This window comes from Balaenoptera acutorostrata, chromosome 19 (assembly GCF_949987535.1).
Source record: "Balaenoptera acutorostrata chromosome 19, mBalAcu1.1, whole genome shotgun sequence".
In the NCBI taxonomy this organism is placed as follows: domain Eukaryota; kingdom Metazoa; phylum Chordata; class Mammalia; order Artiodactyla; family Balaenopteridae; genus Balaenoptera; species Balaenoptera acutorostrata.
This window is the reverse complement of record NC_080082.1, coordinates 34,435,596-34,449,218: the sequence shown is the minus strand read 5'-3', so window position 1 is coordinate 34,449,218 and position 13,623 is coordinate 34,435,596. Positions and strand designations below refer to the sequence as shown.

The 13,623-nt window shown below is 37.0% G+C and overlaps 1 protein-coding gene and 1 pseudogene across 4 annotated transcripts in view; one reads left to right on the top strand and one right to left on the bottom strand.

Annotated features, from left to right (window-relative positions):
* The window catches only part of TENT4B (terminal nucleotidyltransferase 4B), a 63,091-nt gene that overhangs the window by 24,648 nt on the left and 24,820 nt on the right, over positions 1–13,623 (top strand). The window lies entirely within an intron of this gene.
* Positions 4,962–5,668, bottom strand: LOC102998649 (60S ribosomal protein L21-like; annotated as a pseudogene).

Sequence of the window (13,623 nt, the reverse complement as noted above, 5' to 3'; positions counted from 1 at the left end):
TTATCCATTTCATTGATCTTTCCAAAGAGTCAGCTTTTGTTTCACTGATTTTTCTCTATAGATTTCTTTTTTCACTGATTTCTGCTCAAATTTTAATTATTTTTCTCGTCCTTACTTTGAACATAATTTGTTCATCTTTTTCTAGTTTCCTAAGGTAGAAACTTAGATAATTGATTTTTAGATCTCTCTTCTTTTCTTTCTTTATTTTTTTTTATAGATTTATTTTATTTATTTATTTATTTTTGGCTGCACTGGGTCTTCATTGGTGCTCGCGGGCTTTCTCTAGTTGCAGCAAGCAGGGGCTACTCTTCGTTGTGGTGCGCGGGCTTCTCATTGCGGTGGCTTCTCTTGTTGTGGAGCACAGGCTCTAGGCATGCAGGCTTCCGTAGCTGTGGCATGTGGGCTCAGTAGTTGTGGCTTGCAGGCTCCAGAGCGCAGGCTCAGCAGCTGTGGCGAACGGGCCCAGCTGCTCCGCGGCATGTGGGATCTTTGCGGACCAGGGCTCGAACCCACATCCCCTGCATTGGCAGGCGGGCTCTCAATCACTGCGCCACCAGGGAATCCCTCTCTCTTTTTTTAATATTTGCATTCAGTGATATAAATTTTACTCTATGTACTGCTTTCCCTGCATGTCACAAGTTTTGATAAGTTATATTTTCACTTTCATTTAGTTAGGACTATCTCTTGAGACAACTTCTTTGACCCAAGTTTTATTTAATTTCCCAATTATTTAGTCTCCAAGTATTGCATATTTAATCTTCAAATATTATATTTGGGATTTTCCAGCTATTTTTAAATTACTGATTCCTAGTTTAATTCCATTGAGGTCTGAGAGTATACTTTGTATGATTTAAAATTTTTTAAGGTGTGTTTTATGGCCCAGAATGTGATCTGCTTACAGGTCTTTTTTTATCCCCCCAAGAAATGTGCTGATGTAAAGTTCTCTCATTTTTATTGTATGTGACTTCAAAGTAACATACAGTTAAAAAAAAGAAATCAGAATGAAGCAACCCAAGTGTTCATTGATGGATGGATGGGTAAACAAAATGTTGTAATATACACACAATGCAATATCGTTCAGCTTTATAAAGGAAGGAAATTGACCCATGCTACGACATGGATGAAACTTAAGGACGTGCTAAGTGAAAAAAAAGCCAGTCACAAAGGACAGAATTGAATGAGATTCTACTTCTATGAGATATCTAGGGAGTAGTTAAATTCATAGAGACAGAAAGTAGAACAGTGATTGCTAGGCGTTTGGGGGCGGGGGAGAAGAGAATGGGGAGTTAGTGTTTAATGGGTACAGAGTTTCATTTGGGGAAGATTAAAAAGTTCTGGAGCACACACTGCAACTATGGAAGCCCGTGTGCTTTAGGGCCTGCATGCTGCAACTACTGAGCCCGCGAGCCACAGCTACTGAAACCCGTGCGCCTAGAGTCTGTGCTCTGCAACAAGAGAAGCCACCGCAATGAGAAGCCTGCGCACCACAACGAAGAGTAGCCCCCACTCACCGCAACTAGAGAAAGCCCGCACACAGCAACGAAGACCAAACGCAGCCAAAAAAAAGAAAAAAAACAAGTTCTGGAGCAAAGTTTCAGTTATGCAGTATAAACAAGTTTGAAGATCTAAACAGCATGGTGCCTATAACTAATAGTACTATATTGTATACTATAATATGCTAAGAGAGTATGTCTTTTGTTACGTATTCTTACCACACACATTAAAAAAGTAAATAAAGGGGGCAGGAGGAAACTTTTGGGAGGTGTTGGATATGTTTTTGGCCTTGATGGTTGGTGATAGTTTTACAAGTATGGTTACATACATTAAATATTTTATGTGTCAGTCATACTTCAGTAAAGTGGTTTTAAGAAAAAAGTTCTATAGATGGATAGTAGTGATAGTTTCACAAGATGTGTATGTCTTTTTTTGTTTTTTTAGCGTCTTTATTGGAGTATAATTGCTTTACAGTGGTGTGTTAGTTTCTGCTTTATAACAAAGTGAATCAGCTATACATATACATATATCCCCATAACTCTTCCCTCTTGCATCTCCCTCCCTCCCACCCTCCCTATCCCACCCCTCTAGGTGGTCACAAAGCACCGAGCTGATCTCCCTGTGCTATGCCGATGCTTCCCACTAGCTATTGGTTTTACATTTGGTAGTGTATATATGTCCATGCCACTCTCTCACTTTGTCCCAGCTTGCCCTTCCCCCTCCCCGTGTCCTCAAATCCATCCTCTAGTAGGTCTGTGTCTTTATTCCCGTCCTGCCTCTAGGTTCTTCATGATCTTTTTTTTTTTAGATTCCATATATATGTGTTAGCGTAACAGTATTTGTTTTTCTCTTTCTGACTTACTTCACTCTTTATGACAGTCTCTCAGTCCATCCACCTCACTACAAATAACTCAATTTCGTTTCTTTTTATGGCTGAGTAGATGTGTATGTCTTAATGCCATAGAACTGCACACTTAAAAATGGTTAAAATGGTAAATTTTATGTATATTTTACCACAGTTTTTAAAAATGGGAAAAAATTTCTTTAAATCAGAACATTGACAAAGAAAAGGTTGAATTATTTTTAAAATTTCTTTATTCCAAATGTTTGTATTTATTTTTATAGTTTTATTTATTTATTTATATCTTTTTATTATTTTTTAAAATAGATCTTTATTGGATTATAATTGCTTCACAATACTGTGTCAGTTTCTGTTGTACAACAAAATGAATCAGCCATATGCATACATAAATCCCCACATCCCCTCCCTCTTGAGCCTCCTCCCCACCCTCCCTATCCCAACCCTCTAGGTTGTTGCAAAGCACCGAGCTGATCTCCCTGTGCTATGCGGCTGCTTCCCACTAGCTAACTATTTTACATTCGGTAGTGTATATATATGTCATGCTACTCTCAGTTCACCCCAGCTTCCCCCCACACCCCGCCCCATGTGCTCAAGTCCATTCTCTATGTCTGTGTCTTTATTCCTGCCCTGCCACTAGGTTCATCAGTACCATTTTTTTTTCTTTAGATTCCATATATATGCATTAGCATATGGTATTTGTTTTTCTGTTTCTGACTTACTTCACTCTGTATGACAGATATTGAGCTCCATGAGCTGTTTGTATATTTTGGAGATTAATCCTTTGTCTGTTTCCTTTGCAAATATTTTCTCCCATTCTGAGGGTTGTCTTTTTGTCTTGTTTATGGTTTCCTTTGCTGTGCAAAATCTCTTAAGTTTAATTAGGTCCCATTTGTTTTTATTTTCATTACTTTAGGAGGTGGGTCAAAAAAAATCTTGCTGTGATTTATGTCAAAGAGTGTTTTTCCTATGTTTTCCTCGAAGAGTTTTATAGTGTCTGGTCTTACATTTATGTCTTTAATCCATTTGGAGTTTATTTTTGTGTATGGTGTTAGGTAGTGTTCTAATTTCATTCTTTTACAAGTAGCTGTCCAGTTTTCCCAGCACCAAATATTGAAGAGGCTGTCTTTTCTCCATTGTGTGTTCTTGCCTTCTTTGTCATAAAGTAGGTGAACATATGTGCGTGGGTTTATCTCTGGGCTTTCTATCCTATTCCATTGAGCTATATTTCTGTTTTTGTGCCAGTACCATACTGTCTTGATTACTATAGCTTTGTAGTATAGTTTGAAGTCAGGGAGCCTGATTCCTCCAGCTCCGTTTTTCTTTCTCAAGATTGCTTTGGATATTCGGGGTCTTTTGTGTTTCCATACGAATTGTAAAATTTTTTGTTCTAATTCTGTGAAGAATGTGATTGGTAGTTTGGTAGGGATTGCATTGAATCTGTAAATTTCTTTGGGTAGTATAGTCATTTTCACAATATTGATTCTTCCAATCCAAGAACATGGTATATTTCTCCATGTGTTTATGTCATCTTTGATTTCTTTTATCAGTGTTTTAGTTTTCTGAGTACAAGTCTTTTGCCTCCTTAGATAGGTTTATTCCTAGGTATTTTATTCTTTTTGTTGCGATGGTAAATGGGATTGTTTCCTTATTTTCACTTTCTGATTTTGTGTTGTTAGTATATAGGAATGCCAGAGATTTCTGTGCATTAATTTTGTATCCTGCAACTTTACCAAATTCATTGATTAGCTCTAGTAGTTTTCTGGTGACATCTTTAGGATTCTCTATGTATAGTATCATGTCATCTGCAAACAGTGACAGTTTTACTTCTTTTCCAATTTGTATTCCTTTTATTTCTTTTTCTTCTCTGATTGCCGTGGCTAGCACTTCCAAAACTATGTTGAATAGTAGTGGTGAGAGTGGACATCCTTGTCTTGTTCCTGATCTTAGAGGAAATGCTTTCAGTTTTTCACCATTGAGAATGATGTTTGCTGTGGGTTTGTTGTATATGGCTTTTATTATGTTGAGGTAGGTTCCCTCTATGCCCATTTTCTGGAGAGTTTTTAATCATAAATGGGTGTTGAATTTTGTCAAAAGCTTTTTCTGTGTCTATTGAGATGATCATATGGTTTTTATTCCTTAATTTGTTAATACGGTGTATCACATTGATTGATTTGTGTATATTGAAGAATCTTTGCATCCCTGGGGTAAATCCCACTTGATCATGGTATATGATCCTTTTAATGTGCTGTTGGATTCTGTTTGCTAGTATTTTGTTGAGGATTTTTGCATCTATGTTCATCAGTGATATTGGCCTGTAGTTTTCTTTTTTTGTGATATCTTTTTCTGGTTTCGGTATCAGGGTGATGGTGTTTTCGTAGAATGAATTTGGGAGTGTTCCCCCCTCTGCAATCTTTTGGAAGAGTTTGAGAAGGAGCGGTGTTAGCTGTTCTCTAAATGTTTGATAAAATTCACCTGTGAAGCCATCTGGTCCTGGACTTTTGTTTGTTGGAAGATTTTTTTTTTTAACCTTTCATTCATTTATTTTAAATCCTTTGTTCATAGGAATTTAGAGACTATTTTCAAACTAGTACAAATATTTTATAAGTAATATCTAGCAGTTTATTAACCAGTGTAGTATACTGCACAACAAACTACCTTACATCTTTCAGGAAGAAAAATCACTAAATTTGAAAAGTAAAAAGATGTCACCCACTGAATTCGGATACAATTAAAATGTGCTTTAAATATTTGTTTGGGGGAGGGGGGTCACACACTTCTACTCAATTAAGAGAAACATTTATACAGTCCAGGTCTTCTATTTTCTTTACACCCATCATGCCATGAATTCATAGGGAATGGGCTCCAACAGTTCAGGCTCCTTTCCACTGGTTCTCACGAAGTGTGCTTCTCTGGGGGGAGCAGGCTGGCGCTTCAGCTGAACCCAAGTACCTTTCTCTTTGTCTTTCTTCTTTTTCTGATCATTTTCCTTCACCCGTTTCAGGAAGCTGTCTCAGCTGTTAGAGTGCTTAATATGCTCGATACGCACATTAATTCTCTTGGCAAGAATCTTGCCCTTAACTTGTTTGTTTACAGTGATGCCAAGAGCATGCTGGATAACATTGTAGACTCTCCCAGTTTTGCCATGGTAACATTTCTGGGGTATTCCTTTTTGAACAGTGTCCAGATATCTACAGTATCACCTTTCTTGTAGATTCGCATGTATGTGGCCAAAGGAACAACTCCATGTTTTCAAAAAGGCCTAGAGAACATGTAGCGGGTGCCCCTCCTCTTCCCCTTTGTGTTGGTCATTTTGGCGAATTACTGGAAGATGGTGGTTCCGGCGGAAAAGCTGTTGGAAGATTTTTAATTACAGTTTCAATTTCATTGTTTGTGATAGGTCTGTTTATATTTTCTAATTCTTCCTGGTTCAGTCTTGGAAATTTGTACCTCTCCAAGAATTTTTCCATTTCTTCATGGTTGTCCATTTTATTGGCATATAGTTGTTTGTAGTAGTCTCTTATAATTCTTTGTAATTCTGCTGTCAGTTGTGATTTCTCCTTTTTCATTTCTAATTTTACTGATTTGCGTCCTCTCCCTTTTTTTCTTGATGAGTCTGTCTAAGGGTTTATCAATTTTGTTTATCTTCTCAAAGAACCAGCTTTTAGTTTTATTGATCTTTGCTATTGTTTTCTTCTTTTCTATTTCATATATTTCTGCTCTGATCTTTATGATTTCTTTCCTTCTACTGACTTTGGGGTTTTTTTGTTCTTCTTTCTCTAGTTGCTTTAGGTGTAGGATTAGATTGTTTATTTTGATAGTCTTATTTATTTATTTATTTATTTAATTTTTAAAGAAATATTTATTTGGTTGCGTTGGGTCTTAGTTGCGGCTCGCGGGCTCCTTAGTTGCAGCTCCAGGGCTCCTTAGTTGCGGCTTACGGGCTCCTTAGTTGTGGCATGCAAACTCTTAGTTGCAGCATGCATGTGGGATCTAGTTCCCCAACCAGGGATTGAACCTGGGCCCCCTGCATTGGGAGCATGGAGTCTTATCCACTGTGCCACCAGGGAAGTCCCTATATTTATTTTGAGACTTACGTGACTAGTTTAATTTTCATTTGTGATTGATCTGATAGACTCTAATTGTGTTCAGTTAGAATTTCTTATGGTGTGATGATGAATAGAATTTTTATGTAGATTAGCACAAAATTATATGTATGATGAATCTGATACTCGCAGAAGATATTCATGCATTTATTTAAGGACACTCTGCTTATGGACTTGATTGATTTGTGGCCACGTGGTAGAATCATCATGGGGTTTGAGATCAGAGGATCTTCGGAGGTCATTTATTCCAGTCCTTTAAAAAATTGATAATTTGAACCTCAGAGAGGTTAAATGACTTTACCAAGTTTAAAGTTAGTGGAGTGACTTTATCTTTAGTTGAAACCAGGGCTTCTTACTAGCCCTAGTTTTTAATTGATCTTAGTTATAGAGAATCTGGTCCTGTTAGCCTAACTCTGTGATTTCAAATAAAACTGGGGGTTGTTGTTTCACTTCCTCTGCTGGCTGCCACTGTGTTTCCTATGGCCCATGCAGATAATGGTGTTCTGCTTAATGAGCTTGATAAGAGCAACGCCTAAACCAGTTACTTCAACACAGCGTTCTCAATCGGAGGAAGTTAAAAAAGAGAATTCTGATGACTGGAACCCACTCCGCAGAGATTCTGATTTAATAGGTCTGCAGTGGGTGGTGGCTCTCACATCATATTTAAAAAATAATAATCATATGCAGCACGGATTGAGAAGTACTGCGTAAAACCCACTTTTAGAGCATGGGTTCCCAAATCCGGTTAATTATCAGAATCCCTTGGACCCCCTTGCTATAAGAGGGATTCCTTGTTGAGGTGGGAGGTGAGATGCTGGAAGTCCTCTGAAGTTATGCTCAAAATGGAATAGCTTTGCCTTCCCACTAACTTTTCTGTATTGACTAAAACCAGACCAAGTGAATGAAACAACTTCAAAATAGTTATGTGGGCAACAGACATCATCTTAATGAGGTGAAGTTTGGCTAAGGCTTTGTAACACTATCGTTTTGGGGATGAAAAGTAAAAATGCTTATTAAGGAGTTTGAGATTATGTGTAAGATTTTTAAAAAATGTGGTCTTGTACTAAAAGTGCTTTTTTCCTTTTTTTTTGGCGAGGAGGGCGTCTGGGGTTGTTTTGAAGGAAGGAAACATGTTTACATTGTTGGAGAGGTGCAGAGGGAAGTGTGTTTTTGTATTTAAATGTGAAGACAGGGCACCTTCAATGCCCTTTATCAGTTAGACTCAAACCACCTGTGTTCATATAGATTTGAATTCCCTTAATGGAATATTAGATAAATCACATGCAATTTATGATCCAGAGATTTTTCTTAAATTATAATTATGGAAATAAGGCATGAATTTATTCTCTTTGTAAAAACTCAGAACATTACAGAAAAGTCAGGAGTCTCCTTTGACCACCATTCTTATTCTAAGCCCCAGCCTCTTCTTCAGAGGTAGTGATTGTTTCCAGTGTCCTGTGGGTCCTCCCAGAACTTTTCCTACCGGGTGGACTGTATTTTGTAAATTTTGTTTTTTTCCAAATAATGTATCTTGGAAATTTTTTCGTGTTGGTTCACGTGCTGTGTAGAATTCAACTGTATAGCTGTACCATAATTTTTAAAGCCATTTTCCTACTGGTGAACACAAATGTTGTTTCCACTGTTTCCTATTCCAGTGCTGCAGTGAACATTCTTGTGGATGCCTCTGTGTGCGCATGTGCTGTGATTGCTAGGGCAAAATGCTAAATTGTCCTCCAGCCAGGTCATGCTGCAGAAGTGTTGAGGAGGGGAACTCAGGAGAATTTTCTGGACTTCATTGAATTTGCAAATATTTCAGTGAAGACACAAGAGTAGCAGAGCAATTTTTTTGTTTATAGTTGTCAAAAATTTGAGGAGTGTTTTGGGTTTGCTATGCAGACCCTGAATGTCTTCATGCCCAGTGCCATTGTGCTGGCTGCTGACTTGGAAATAGTTTATAAAAAAACGCTGAATTAGGTTAGTGATGTGAAGATGATTAACAGATAATGGTAGCCAGAATAATTGTGTCAAAACAGCAAGAAATATCAAGAGAATTTGATGAGTTCTGCATTTTCTTTGGTGCTTGCCTTTCATAATAGTGTTAGAAACTTTACTTTGTATATTCAATAATTTTTATTGTATATTTGATCAACTTGACTGTAAAATAACAACAAATATACCATTTCAAAGAAGCTCTTCATTAAAAAGTATCGACTAATATTAGTCTCCATAAACTCTTATTTGTGTCATTGTAAAAGATCCATTTAAAAAAATACAATTTTCTTCTACTTGAAAGATCTTACTGCTGCTCCTAGTTTACATTTTGCATGGTCTTTTCCATGTATTTACATAGTCTACGATGCAGTGTTTTTTGGAGAGGGTAGAACCTATTTTCCTACATGACTATACCAGGGTTTACTAAAGCACGCCCCTGTTGTTGGACATCTAAGTTGCTTTTTATTTTCTGTGGTGAATAAAGCATGAGAAACATACTTACAAGTGTTGTTTACTTTTGAGCCAGTTTCTCCATCTGTGTTCCTCAAAGTAAAATTGCTGGTCTCATGTGTTAGAAAGACTGAGAAGGTTAACGGTGAATGAGGGAAACTGTTACCACTTTTCTGAAAGCTCCCAGGCTCCTACCCCCAAGTAGATTTGGGCTTTATCCGTTTACTTATTTTTTTTTTTTTTTTCGTTTACTTATTTTTGTCATGGAATAGTGGTTGTGAGATTTTTGCCCCATGGGTTTGTTGGTGTGTGTGTTTGTTTGTTGAGGTATGTGTAAATGTGTTGGTTGTATTATTATTCTACTTTGAAGTTTCTAGTGTGTTAATGTTCTGATTTTTCTCATGCGTATCACTTTCTTATCTGAAAGTGAGGTAATAGTGAACTTGGCACCACTGAATTAGAACATTGGCAGTTTGCCCTTGACCAGAAGATCATATGCTCAGGAAAGAGGTAATTACGTGAGGGATTCAGCAGTTCCAGAAATGGGTGGTTGTGTCTTCCAATGGAGAATGTCGAAGAGTTATTCAGATTTATATAACTTTCCATAAAATGAGACAAGACTCCCTAAGTAATGGTAAATTTAAGGACATATAATATATGCTCATTGTTAGGGAAGTTAATGGTGAAAAGAGTTTTTGTTTTTGCTTTTTTGTTTTTGACTTTCTGTGGATGCTTGAGGATTATCCTCTGAAACCAGCAGTGCCCAGGAGGGAGCTGAGGTGGGCAGGCGCAGATTCATGGACTCTCTAATGACATGTGGAGGAGCTATTGGGACTCTTGGATTAGACTGATGTTGCGTTAAAAGTTCTGAATGCCTTAGATACATGTTGACCCTGGGATCCCTAGGTCCTTTTTGGGTCTTTCAGTATTTCAAAAAGCATAACAATTTGCCTGTTACCGTGGTCCATGTGCTAAGTAAAATGTCAAGTTGTTTTGTTTTGGGTTTGTGTTAAGTCATTTACTACCTAGATATACAAGTCTTCTTTCTATTGACTTACAGACTCTCCTATTCCTCTTATTTTGCTTTGTGGTAACATACAAGTTAAGGCAGAATCTTTTGGGGTCTGTAATGGCAGCTTGTCCTTTCTTTTTCTTTTTTCCCAATAATAGCCTCATTGAGATATGTACAGTTCAGATGTTTTTTAGTATATTCACAGAGTTGTACAGCTATCATCAGAATAAGTTTTAGAATATTTTCATCACCCCCAAAACAAACCTCATATCCACTAGCAGTTACTTTCTGTCTCTACAGATTTGCTTATTTTGGACATTTCATATAAATGGAATTATATAGCATAGGTGTCCTTTTGTGTGCGCCTTCTTTCACTTAGCATGTTTTTAAGGTTCATCCATGTTGTAGTATGTATCATTCCTTTATGTGGCTGAATAACATTTCAGTGTGTCCACATTCTGTTTATCCATTCATCAATTGATGGACACTTGGATTGTTTCCACTTTTTTGCTATTGTGAATAATGCTGTTACGAACAGCTTTTGCGTGGGTATAGGTTTTCATTTCCCTTGGATAGATACCTAGGAGTGTTCCCTCTTTTGGTTCTTAGTGTCATTTTGAGCCTGGTGTACTTTTACATCTCCCATACTTACATGGAAATAGTGTTTTGGCTAAAAGAAAAAAAAAAGATCTAATTGTGTGTTTTGTGTGTGTGTGTGTGTGTGTGTGTGTGTGTGTGTATGTGTGAGAGAGAGAGAGGGAGAGGGAGAGAGAAAAAGAATGACTATGAATGGCTCTAGGGTTATTTCTACCCTGATCTTATTTGTACAGTTTTGATATAACTGCCAAAGTAGCAAAGCTCCAAGTTGCAGTTGCTTCCAAGTTCTGGCTTATTTGGGAATTTTTGCCTTTTATTGACAATTTTCAGTTACCTGCAGTAAGTATGAACCAATCGTAACTGTATTACTAGCCTGGTATGAATTTAATTGTATGTAGAAATGCTGCAGTTTTTACATTAATTCTAATGGGAATTAGTGTTTTTTTAACTTGCAATTTTGGAGGCAAGCAAAAATTGTAAGACCAATTATGGTCTCAGAGTGAGAGAAAAGTCTGGCTAGTGAATGCTGATTGACAACTCTGACTGCTTGTTGATGGCAGCTTAGATCTATGCAGAGAGGGGAAGATGGGAAGTAGAAGGTGCTCTTGATGGTAAATTGGGAACATGGCCTGTGTCTGGACTGTCTGCTCATTCATTGTGTAGAATGGCTAAAGGAAGTTTTAATTCCTTATTATGTAAACTTTTGATTCTTAGTCATTTCAGATTTTTATTATTAACTATTTCAGACATGTGGAGAGGATACAGAATAACAATGAACCCCTGAGTACCCACCATCTGGATTTAACAAATTTGACTTTTTCCCTTTTTTTCCCCTCCCTCCCTCCCTTCTTTTCTTCCATTTTTTTTTTTTTTCCTTTACATAAGGAATATAACTTTTCAGATACACTTGAACACTGTTTGGCATACCTCCCATTTACCTCCCTCCTTTCCCAGAGGTAACCACTCTTGCAAGGCTGATGTTTTTATGCTTCTATGTTTACACCCATAGCAATATATACCATTGGTGTCTATATTTTTAAACATTACATAAATGGTTTAATTTTAAATTCTAACTCTGTAGCAGTGTTTCTCAAATTAAGATCTTCATAAAATATTTTTGGCAGATATCCAGTGTTAGCTTAAGTTTTTCTTATTGTGATAAAATATACATAACATAAAATTTACCATTGTTCAGTATAAAATTCAGTGGCATTAAGTACATTCACATCATTGTCCAACCGTCACCACTATCAGTTTCCAGAATTTTTCGTCATTCCAAGAAGAAACTATCTACCCATTAAACTGTCACTCCCCATTCCCCCCTCCCCTCTGGTAACTAACCTCTGTTCTGCTTCCCCTCTGAATTTGCCTATTCTAGGTACTTCATATAAATGGAATCATGCAATATTTGTCCTTTTGTGTCTGGCTTATTGTTTCACTTAGCATAATGTTCTTAACATGCATGTTATAACATATATCAAAATATCCTTCGTTTTTAATGCCAACTAATATTCCACATTTTGTTTATCCATTCATCTGTTGATGGACCTTTGGTTTGTTTCCACCTTTTGGCTATTGTGAATAATGCTATGAACATTGGTGTATAAGTATCTTGAGTTTCTGCTTTCAATTCTTCTGGGTTTATACCTAGGAGTGGAATTGCTGGATCATATGGTAATTCTACTTTTTAAGGAACTGCCACAGTTTTCCACCTGAGCTAATCATTTTATATTCCCACCAGCAATGCAGGAGGGTTCTGATTTTTCCACATCTCACCAACACTTGTTAATTTCTGTTTATTTGCTAATAGCCATCCTAATGGGTTGAAATAATCTGATGGTACTGATTTGCATTTCTCTAATGACTATTGATGTTGAGTATCTTTTCATGTGCTTATTGGTCATCCATAGATCTTCTTTGGAGAAATGTCCATTCAAGTCCTTTGTCCATTTTTGAATTGGGATTTGATTTTGTTGTTGAATTGTAGGAGTTCTTTGTAGATTTTGGATATTAATCCCTTATCAGATATATGATTTGAAAATATTTTCTCCCATTCTGTTGGTTGTCTTTTCACTCTCTTAATAGTGTCCTTTGATGTACATAAGTTTTCAATTTTGATGAAGTCTGATTTATCTATTTTTTCTTTTGTTGCCTGTGCTTTTGGTTTTATAGCCAAGAAGTCATTGCCAAATTCACTGTCATGACTCTCCAGCGTTTCTTCTAAGAATTTTATAGTTTTAGCTCTGAAGTTTAGGTCTTTGATCCATTCTGAGTTAATTTTTGTATATGGTGTAAGGAAAGAGTACAATTTCATTCTTTTGTGTGTGGATATCCAATTTCCCCAGCACCATTTGTTGAAAAGACTGTCCTTTCCCCATCGACTGCTCTTGGCACCCTAGCTTGAGTTATTTTTATTATAATGTAAGAATGCACACAAGGATAAATTTCTTATGCTTAAAAAAGGTTACAAAAACAAAACAACCAGTTAAATACAGATAAAATGACAGAATCAATAAAATTAAAATTAATTTATGGGACAGATGATGTTTTACGCAAATCAAATTGCTACTCTCAATGTAAATATGATATTGCCTGCTGTGGTGTTGGGAATGCACTGGAAATGCCTTTAGTACCTTGCCATGTGACAGCTCAGTTCTCTCATCATTTGTCTCTATTCTGAAAACTGTAGAAATGTTCAGCGGTGCCATTTGACCTTTACTTGGCATATATGTGTGAGACATGTATCAGGTCTTACCCTGTTCTTGACTGTTAGTGCAGACCAATTAAAATCCTATTCTTTGGCCTTAGCTTGATGGTAAACACAACAGCAGATGTGGGCTGGGGGAATCCCTGGGCGGCTCTCTGTTTCCAGAGAAGCATCTGGATGATCCAGAACAAGCTCATGCTAATGTTATTAGAGTAATATTGAAGTGAAAACACACAATTTAAAAATTCTCATAGAGAACGTATGGACTTGGAAGAAGTATCTACAGGGCCAGTTTGAGACACATTTCTTTCTTCCTTTCTTCCCTTCTTTCTCTCTTTCTCTCTTTCTTTCTCTCCCTCTCTCCCTCTCTCCCTCTCTCCCTCTCTCCCTCTCTCCCTCCCTTTCT